The sequence below is a fragment of the Bison bison genome, unplaced genomic scaffold (assembly GCF_000754665.1).
Source record: "Bison bison bison isolate TAMUID 2011002044 unplaced genomic scaffold, Bison_UMD1.0 scf7180017864305, whole genome shotgun sequence".
In the NCBI taxonomy this organism is placed as follows: domain Eukaryota; kingdom Metazoa; phylum Chordata; class Mammalia; order Artiodactyla; family Bovidae; genus Bison; species Bison bison.
In genome coordinates, this window is record NW_011494877.1 from 2,275,854 (window position 1) to 2,286,540 (window position 10,687).

Sequence of the window (10,687 nt, forward strand, 5' to 3'; positions counted from 1 at the left end):
CAGTGGGTGGTTCTCCAGGGGTGGGCTTGGGGGTTGCGGGGACCCCTTCTGGGGTGAGTGGGTGGGACCGAGAAGGGCGGGGCGCTGTCCAGAGTCTGGGTGGGAACCCGGCAGTGAACCTATGGGGCAGCCTAAGGGTTAGGGGAGCAGCTATATCTGAGATTGGCCCGTCATTTATAATGTAGTTTGTTAAGAATTAGGCTTGAGCTCCCCTAGTATTTTACCCTGAAGAAGGCCGAAGTCTGGGCTCCAGTATGGTGCTAAATGCAGTGAATTTACGTCTTTCCCTGACTGGGTTTGCCCTGGAAGCTTTTCTTTGCACCACTCTACATGGTGAGGGTATCCAGAGAATTCATCCGTGCCCTAACACGCCAAGAGTTTTGGTTGAAGTTCGAACTCAGCTTCACTCATCATCTGTCTTCATCCAAATCTTTTCCTTCTTAGAAAACCGACTTTCAGCAAACCCCTACCCACTGGGAGATTAGAACAGTAGTGAACGTACCCTAAACGCTGCATTTTGAATGTAGCTGTGTCCCAAGACGGGTTATGCCTTGCGTTACAGACTGGCTGCATTAGAATGCTTAGCAGCCTTCTTGAGGTTACCCCAGGTGACCTGTGACCTGTTAAGTACAAGGAGAACTTGAGAACATTTTTGGAACCGGGCTGGATTTAAATAGTAACTGCTTAATGATACAAGTCCAGGGCCATTTGTAGTAATCCATCTGTCCTGTAGAAATCCTGGATCTCAGGGACCTGTTGTTTCCTTTACTTGTGCTTTGGTGACTGGCCCGCAGTAGCTGCACAGCAGTTTCTGTGAGTGAATGAATGAGTGAATAAAAAACAGCATCGCAGTAACTGTTTAGTGGAGACTGCCACCACAGATGTTGGACATTGTGTACAGTGTGATGCCCTGTGTCTGATATTGTGCTCTAAAATACCAAACGGGAAAAAAAAAAAAAAAAAGCAAATGGTTTTACTGGGCATTTTTTTCCCATTTGTATTTTTAAAGCCAGTACCTTCTTTTTAAGTACTTCTTCCATGGTCATTGAGCATTTGTTGGATCCAGTGTCCAAGTATGAAATATTCTGACTTAGGCTGCACAGGACGCTGGTTAGAGTTAGTCTTTAGCTAAGGACAGATGTGATGAGTAATTTAAAAGTCAGTTGAGATCTAAAAGTACCCTATCCTTATTTTAACTTTCCTGGCACCTTGATTCAGTTTAGAGTTAACAAAAAATGTAGTTTTTGCCCTTTGATAACATGCTTCTCTCATTTTACCATGTAACCACCAATCTCAATCGCTGGTCCTTCCATTCAGCAAGCACTGACTGCGTGGCAGGAGCCAAGCATCGTGCTAAATACTAGGATTCAAAGACAAGAGCTTGTGGATCACAGGAGAAGATAACTTTGTTACCACGTTCTTGCTGTGAACTGTGACACGTGCTTTAATAGCATGTTTTCAGGGCCGCAGGAGCCCAGATAGAGGAGCCACTGAGAGATTCACACGTGGCTTTCCTGAAGCAGTGGCATTTGAATTGAATCTACAAGGTCTGGTAGAAATTCGCTAAGAGTACAGGAGTGAAAAGGCCGGGCAGCATAAGAATTGGATAAATACAAAAATGCATAGAGGTATGAAAGAACACCGCATAATTAGGAAAATAAACAGCTCACAGTCAATGCAATTCTCAAAGTGTTATGTGTAGACCCATGGGCATCAGACTCACTGGCCAGGAACCAGTTATTGATGGAACCATATTTTTATCTTCAGTGGAAACTAATGAATGCAAGATTTGCATTTTGAGAAAAATTACTCTCTATCAACTTGGGGGATAGAGGAAGGACAGGTTAGAGGCACTGTGTCAGAATATTGTGATGCCAGATGATTTGGGTCTGAGCTAGGGCAGTGCCAGGGGACTGGAGAGGCCCGATTGCTTTTGGAGTCATTTAAGAGGTAACATCGATTTACTTGGTAACTGATTAGATGTTAAGAGAAGAGTCTGGCCAGTTCTAAGTTTTCCAGCTTCAGCAATTAAATACATGTGATCCTAATAGCCAAAACAAGGTGACAAGTGGAAGCAGATTGAGGTTGTGTGTTGTCATGTTAAGTTTGAGGTATTTTGGGGAGGGGGCCAGATTGAAGTTTCAGTGGTTATTAAGTTACAGGAAATAGACTAAGGGAAAAGCATTCAGTTGGGGGAATTTAGTTATCTATGTTGATTTGTCAGGCTGCAATTTTGTGGATAAATATTATTCTTTGTCTTCTGGTAATACATACTGAGCCTTTATAAACAGGGAAGGGCAATAGTAGTCTTCTCCAAATTATAAGAAAATCATATAATAGAGAATATATCTTATTTTTCCAATTTAAAATGAGAGCGTGTTATATCCAGTAGAGTGCCAATAAAATAAAATTCATTATTCACAGACGTGGACCCCTGACATTCTCAAAGGGTTCATCCATGACCTTACCAGAATCATGAATATCACCATGACTTATAATTTCCACTATAAAAAGCAGTAAAGTGTAACTGAAAAATGTAAGGGATCTTTTTTAGACTCTTAATGGTTCTATAAATATGGGGCCAAGGTAATTTCTAAAGCTTCTTAAATAAATTTTGCCATTAAAATAAACTCTTTACTTCATTACATCTGTACCTTATTAACTCCATGTTTCTCTGACTCTGCAAAGGAAAAAAAGTTAATCACAGGGTGAGAATTACTACATAGATGCCAATGAGAAAAGAAGAGGTAAGCTGTGCTGGGGCACAAATGCCAGGTGTGGGGTGTGATCCATTCACTAGTAAATGGCTGGCAAGTACACTCTGGCCTCCTAGCAGACCATTCAAATTTGTGTCTCAGCAAAGTATCTAACTACAGGGATGTTTCAGGTCATTCAGTAGAGACTATTTTCGTTCATTAACACTCAGTCTGCAAAGAGCAATGGGCTGCTGCATGTAGCTCAAACCAGAGTCCTCAGAAGTGTGACGATGCCTCTGTGCTGCTCTTGTAAGTTTCTCTTTCTCTCTTGGTGAAGTCTCCCCTGCCTCTGTGAGCATCATGTACCTGCCTCTATTAGCATCTTTCCTGCTGTTTCATGGTTGTTTGCTCACTCTTGTCTCCCTCAGCAGGCTGTACACTTCTCAAGGGGATGTGTCGTCTGCCCTGTTGCCCAGCCTAGTGCCTGGCACCTAGGAGCTGCTCCATAAATGTTTGAATCACTAAATTTATTTTTTTAATCTGATAAAATACTATTTCCCATAACTTAACTATGAGCACTGTCTCTTTACTTACATTAAGCGTATATTTTTATATATTTTTAATTAATTTTATTTATTTATTTTTGGCTATGCTGGATCTTCGTTGCTACATGAGGGCTTTTCACTAGTTGTGGTGTGTGGGCTTCTCATTGTGGTGGCTTCTTTTGTGGAGCACGGTTCCAGCGCGTCAGGCTCAGTAGTTGTGTCTCAGTAGTTTTGGTGCATGAGCTTTGTTGCTCCATGGCATGTGGGATCTTCCTGGACCAGGATTTGAACCCGTACCTTTGGCACTGGCAGGCAGATTCTTTACCACTGAGCCATCAGGGAAGCCCAATGAGCATATATTTTTAAATCTACTTCTTTCTGCATGGCACCTCTTTGTCCCCCACCCACTTTGTCTCTCTCTCTAGCATCCCTGCTGCTGCTGCTGCTGCTAAGTCGCTTCAGTCGTGTCAGACTGTGTGACCCCATGGACGGCAGCCCACCAGGCTCCCCCATCCCTGGGATTCTCCAGGTAAGAACACTGGAGAGGGTTGCCATTTCCTTCTCCAATGCATGAAAGTGAAAAGTGAAAGTGAAGTCGCTCAGTCGTGCCCGACTCTGAGCGACCCCATGGACTGCAGCCTACCAGGCTCCTCCATCCATGGGATTTTCCAGGCAAGAGTACTGGAGTGGGGTGTCATTGCTTTCTTCGATTAGCATCCCTACTTGATGTCAAATTGACATCCTTTGTCTTGAGCACTATTATCTCCTCTCAAAGGTTATCAGTTCTGAACACCAAGAAATGGAAAAGCTTTAATGACAGGACCTCGGAGACAATCATTCCTTGTGAATAACTTCATTCGAGTTTATTCTCAGGGCACACACAATTCCTCCTTTGTACTTCATGCTTCTGATGTTCTTGTGCATGACAGAGCCTCTCAGTTCCCCGAGTGAGAGCCCTAGCGTGCACTCTCCAGGACGCTGGCCTCTGTATCCCCTTTACAACCGCCTCCCTCAGCCTCCAGTGACCCCACACTCCATGTTTCTAGAAGCTGGTCAATCTCTGACTTTATTTTTCCTATCAGTTGACTCATTACTCAATTTGTTAAGTGAGCTTTTTGGAAACTCTGGGTCACAAAGGCCTATTTTCTAGTTGATCTTGGTAAGAGTTTTCAGAGACTGTAACAGACCACCAAAAATTGTTGAGGAATTACCCCTGGAATTTCTTAAAAGGGAGATAATTTCTATTTGATTTAGATGGTCCAAAGGCAAGCAAGGGGTTAACTGAATCCTCAAGGTCTTAGAGAATATGATTAAAGAAACGACTCTTGGCGGGTGGTAGGGGGGTGGGGGCGGTGGGTAAAGCTCTCCTACCACCACTTCAAGTCAGAGTAACCAGTTTCCTTTCCAGGCTCGGCTAAGAAGCCTTACAGGAAATAGGAAGTGGACCCTGGCAATGGACTCAGGCTGCTTTGCTGAATGCGTTCAGTCCAAGGTGCAGCAGCTTCTTCAAGTGGCCAATATTCATCAAGTTTTTCTAGTAGCCTCGCGTTACAACAGGCTGCAGAGACTACCAAGGATGGCCTAGTTGGTGAGCTGTCTTGTTGAATGTCACTTGTGCCTGTCTTTGCCACAAAATCCTTTTCTCAGTCCTTATATGCAGGGCTTGATGCTCTTCTTCTTTTTTAAATACACACAGCATGTGCTTTAAAAAAAAAAAAAATTATTTATTTGGCTGCACTGGATCTTAGTTGCAGCATGTGGGATCTAGTTTCCTGACAAGGGATTGAACCTGGGCCCCTGCATTGGGAATACAGAGTCTTAGCCACTCGACAACTAAGGATATCCCTTGAAGGCTTTCTTTTAATTCTAGGATTCTGCAAATCCCAGTTCTCTTGGCTTCTCTGACTCCTCTTGCTTCCTGCCTTCCCCCAGGGTATACTTCCTAAGGAGCCCTCCTCCCCAGCCTGAACTCCCTCAAGGCATTTACTCATGTTTCTGGTTTTAACTATTATTTTCAAAATTATTTATTATTCAGTGATGTCTGTGTGCCAAGTTCTTCCCTCCAGCCCAAACATTTCCTGAACTCAACACCAGCTTGTCCATCTGCCTCTAGATGTTTCTGTGTGGATATACTGCCAACTTGTTCATCTCGGTGAGTTGACACCTCTCTTCCTGCAAGCCAGGGTCTCCTCTTGATGACCTTGTTTCTAGGTGAAGCTTCCTCCCTCTCCATTTTTGCCATTCTCCTCCCACACATCAAGGCAGAGCAAATTTTGATCCTAATCCCGCCTATTCTAGAAATTTCGGGTATTTTTTGTTATTATTTGAATTCACCACAGGTTTTTGAGTTGGTGTTGAAGTGCTCCATTGACGGAACTCCAAGCAGTGCTTCTAGCCCTTTTTCTCTACTTCTACTATACCCTGGATTTCAGGCCAAGCAGATGGCTCACCCGTCCCTCAAGAGGTCGCCATTCTTTCCTCTTCTCTTTGTAAGTTATGTTGTTGACTGAATGTTCATATCCCACCCTGCTCCACACAATCATAATAATAGCAATGGTGTATGTCTCATTGATTCCTCCTCTAGGTCTGTGAGGCAATATCATTATCCTGTCTTACAGACAGTGGTGCAAAGAGAGTAGGAACCTGCCCCAGGATCAAATAGCAAGTGGCTGTGTCAAGATTCAGATCTCTGTCTGACCACACAATCTGACCCCCTGACTCATGAGAACTTCTGCAAGCACTTCAGCTAGATATGATCTTTTCAACCCCTGAACTCCTGCTCAGAGCATACACTGGACACTGAATAGCTCATACATGAATGAATAGAATAATAGCAATTTTAATAGCTTTATAAGATTAAAGGAGAAGAAAGCATTAAGGATAAATCCAGATTTCTGGGCTAATTTGAGAGAAGGAGAGTTTGGTGGGTTGAGGGTTGCAGTGATCTTGATATCAGGATATAACCACGCATCCAAATGAAGCTACCCCATGGGGAAGTCTTTGATGAGTGTCTTGTCTGAGTTGTCATTTTAGAAATTGCAGTTTATTTTATTTATGCATTTTAGACCGCACAGCGTGGCTTGTGGGATCTTAGTTCCCTGACCAGAGGTTGAACCCGTGCCCCCTGCAGTGGAAGTGCAAAGTCTTACCCACTGGACTACCAGAGAATTTCCTGGAAATTACAGTTTAGTGCAATTCCTTCTATCATTTTTCCTTCCTTCCTTTTATGTCTTTTGTCTTCCCTTCTTTATTTTCCTTCAGAAATATCATTGAACCTTTTTTAGTATCTGATATTATGATGGTGCTTAGAATTGGATATGTAAGATACTACATCCTGTTCTTATGTTGTTCATAGCACTCACCCTTTTAAAAATACTATTTATTATATATCTTTCTCATGAATACATTATCATCTTAAGTTTGTGCCTCATATTTAATTTGATTTTGTGTCTTTAGTTCTAAACACAGTGCTTGGCAAATAGTAAATGCTCAAATGATATTGAGCAAAAAGTCATATGGTGCAGAACAAAGGAAAGGATATTTCGGGTTGAGATCAGTGCTCCTTAAATTGTAATGCATGTATAAATCCCCTGGGGATCTTGTTAAAAGATTCTGATTCAGTAGGTCTGGGGCAGGGGCATGGAGGGGCCCAGAAATGAGATTCTGCCTTTGTAGTCAGTTTCTAGGTCCTTGTTATTCAAAATGTGGTTTGTGGACTCATAGCATTGGCAGACAAGTTGAGAAGCATGATGGAGAGGATGGTGTGTAAGGGAGAAGCAGGAAATTTAGTGCGGCAGAGAATAGCCCCTGAAAGGGCAGGCATGGGGATTGATGAGCCCAGAAAGGAGGTTAGGACCAGAGGCCATGGCTCCCAGGTATAGTGGGAAGCTAATGCAGTTGGAGTCAGGCATGCTGTACTATGCTGTACTTAGTTGCTCAGTCATGTCTGACTCTTTGCAACCCCATGGACTGGAGTCCACCAGGCTTCTTTGTCCATGAGGATTCTCCAGGCAAGAGTACTGGAGTGGTTGCCATGCTCTCCCCCAGGGAATCTTCCAGGGGGATTGAACCCAGGTCTCCGACATTGCAGGCAGATTCTTTACCAGCTGAACTACCCAGGAAGCCCAGAGTCAGACATACTTGAGTTCTAATCTCAGTTTGGAGAAGTACTGGTGGTACAATGTCATTGCTCCTAATTCTCACTTTCCTTGTTTACACATGAGAACAGGGAAAGCAAAATGTCTCCTTCACAAGGCTGCTGTGAGCATTAACTTGATGTAAATTTTCTAGGTCAATGCCTGGCCCATGGTGGGCATTCAATAAATGGTAGTGATCATCATTACCAGGGTAGGTGATGGAGAGTGTGAGTCTGGGCAGATAGAGAAAATATCATTTCTGCCTATAGGGATTTCTAGAGTGGATGAATCATCCATGTGTTAGGCCTTCTGGCTATTGCCTCTCCCTTCTCTATTTTGGTCATACTTCCCTGGTGGCTCAGACGGTAAACACGTCTGCCTACAATGAGGGAGACCGGGGTTCAATCCCTGGGTCAGGAAGATCCCCTGGAGAAAGAAATGGCAACCCACTCCAGTACTCTTGCCTGGAAAATCCCATGGACAGAGGAGCTTGGTAGGCTACAGTCCATGGGGTCGCAAAGAGTTGGACACGACTGAGAGACTTCACTTCTTTAGAAGCTTCTCTATTTTGGCTTCATGACTCAAGGGGATAAACTGTAAACTGATTTCACGGCGTGAGGCCCCAGGTGAGATTTCTACTCACAGTAGATCAGGTCAGGAAACACCCTTAGCAGAAGGCAGGCACCTGGATTTGCTTTGCTGTCAACCACATTTCTTTTAGACAACTTCCCTTTTCTCTTCTTACTTCAGTCTCAGGTTATCCTGCCAAATTCCAACTAATCTTGGAAGAGATGTGTCTGACCAAATTCTTTCATGTGGGTCAGACAATAGAATTTGTTGGAGCAACAATTTGGTGCCATTGTCTATCCACACATGATTATTTTTCATTAGTTGCTGTCCAGCTCTTGTGCTGTGTGGGAAGCAGACCCCTACTTGTCCTCAAACACACCCTTCTCCAACTCCTTTGTCTCTATTTGTGTTCAGTCCTCATCATCCAGAGCACTAGTCTCCAGGACAGTCTCCACTGGAGGAGAGGAAGAAAATAATAAAATTCCTATTTTATTTGTGTTTTATTAATGACTATACAGTATCAGTGTTGTGGTACTGATGGATACAATTTATAATCAAACAGGCAAACCCATATGGCAACTACTGATCTTTTATCTTTGCAATTGTCTAATTGCAATTCCTTCTAACTGGTCTTGGCTCAATCCCATCTTGTATATTACACTGAGGATTATCTCTTTTTTTTTTCAATCTCTTTTTAAAAGTTGAAATTATGTTAATTTACAATGTGGGTTAGCTTCAGGTGTACAAAAAAGTGATCTGAAAAAGAATATATATATTCTTTTCAATTTTTTTCCTTTATAGGTTATTACAAAACATTGCATATAGTTCCCTGTGCTATACAGTAGGTCCTTGTTGTTTATCTATGTTGTGTGTATATGTTTATCTATATTGGGTATACTATGGTAGTATATATACATTAACCCTAAGCTCCTAATTTATCTGCCTTATACCAAAGATTCTCTTTCTGAAATGTATTTCTCATTGTTCACTGGCCTGTCTAAAGTCATTCATTCATTCATGTGCTGAGCAGCTGCCACCGGTCAGGCACTATTGTACTCTAGACTTAACAAAGATGAGTGAGATGCCGCCCTTGCCTTTACAGAATCCAGGGAAGTAGGCTCCTTGTGATCTCCTGTTCCACCACGTGATGAAAGATTTTGTAATCTGCAACCTAATTTCCAAACTCTCCTGTTTAAATTTAGTCACACTGAGGTGATTAGCATTGCCTAATTTTCACCCGTGTGCTCTCCACTTTCACATTCTGCAAAAATGTAAGCTCCATAAGGGCAGGGATCTTTGTATTCCAAATGCCCGTATATAGTGGGTGCTTAATAAATACTTATTGACTGCAGGACTACTCAGTGTGTGTTGATTCCCTTCCTCATTAAGATCTTTTCTCTCTGTCACATATCTTTTACATAGCCATCTCATCCTTCAGATCTCAGCGTAAATGCCACTCCTTCAGCAATGCTTTTGACTTCCCGGACTCAGTGAGGGCTCACTATTGTGCATCCTTAAATCCCTCTGTACCTTTTCCTCATACCATGTATCATATTATTAATAATCATTTCTGGGATTATTTAATTATGCTCTGTCTTCATCTCTAGATTATAGACTCCGTAAGGGTAGGGACTATGTTTAATTTTGTCATTGCTGTTTTCTCCAACCTTCAAAACAATGCCCAATGCATAGTGGTTGTTCACAAAATGTCAAATGAGGGTGATGTAACCTGCCCAGTTTCCCAGTCCTTCTGACAGGAGGGAAAGGGACAGGGCACAACCTTTAAAAGAGTGACCTAGGCCAAGGACATGACTCAAACTGATTAGAACAAAATAGGCCCAAGATGGCTGATGAGTTGGCTTCCACTAGACCTTGTGTACCTCAGCGTACGCTCATTTTGACACATCAGCAAGCTAAATGACATACCCACCAATCCCATGACAGTTCAAAGGTTGACCATAAAGGTAAAAAAGTGGGCAGTGGCCCAATTCTTAGAAATCCCCATCCCTTCCCTCAAATAGCTGGAATACTTCAGCCACTCGTTAGCCTAGGAAATTACCCATGCCTATAAAAACATCTACTTCTGATTCATTGATTACAATAAAGCATTTGATTGTATGCATCACAACAAACTGTGGAAAATTCTTAAAGAAAAGGGTTTACCAGACCACCTTACCTGTCTTCTGAGAAACCTGTATGTGGGTCAAGAAGAAACAGAACCTTCAGTTCAGTTCAGTTCAGTCGCTCAGTTGCATCCGACTCTTTGCAACCCCATGAATCACAGCATGTCAGGCCTCCCTGTCCATTACCAACTCCTGAAGTTTACCCAGACTCACGTCCATTGAGTCCGTGATGCCATCCAGCCATCTCATCCTCTGTCGTCCCCTTTTCCTCCTGCCCCCAATACCTCACAGCATCAGAGTCTTTTCCAATGAGTCAACTCTTCACATGAGGTGGCCAAAGTACTGGAGTTTCAGCTTTAGCATCATACCTTCCAAAGAAAAACCAGGGCTGATCTCCTTCAGAATGGACTGGTTGGATCTCCTTGCAGTCCAAGGGACTCTCAAGAGTCTTTTCCAACACCACACTTCAAAAACATCAATTCTTCAGCACTCAGCTTTCTTCACAGTCCAACTCTCACATCCATACATGACCACTGGAAAAACCATAGCCTTGACTAGACGGACCTTTGTTGGCAAAGTAATGTCTCTGCTTTTGAATATGCTATCTAGGTTGGTCA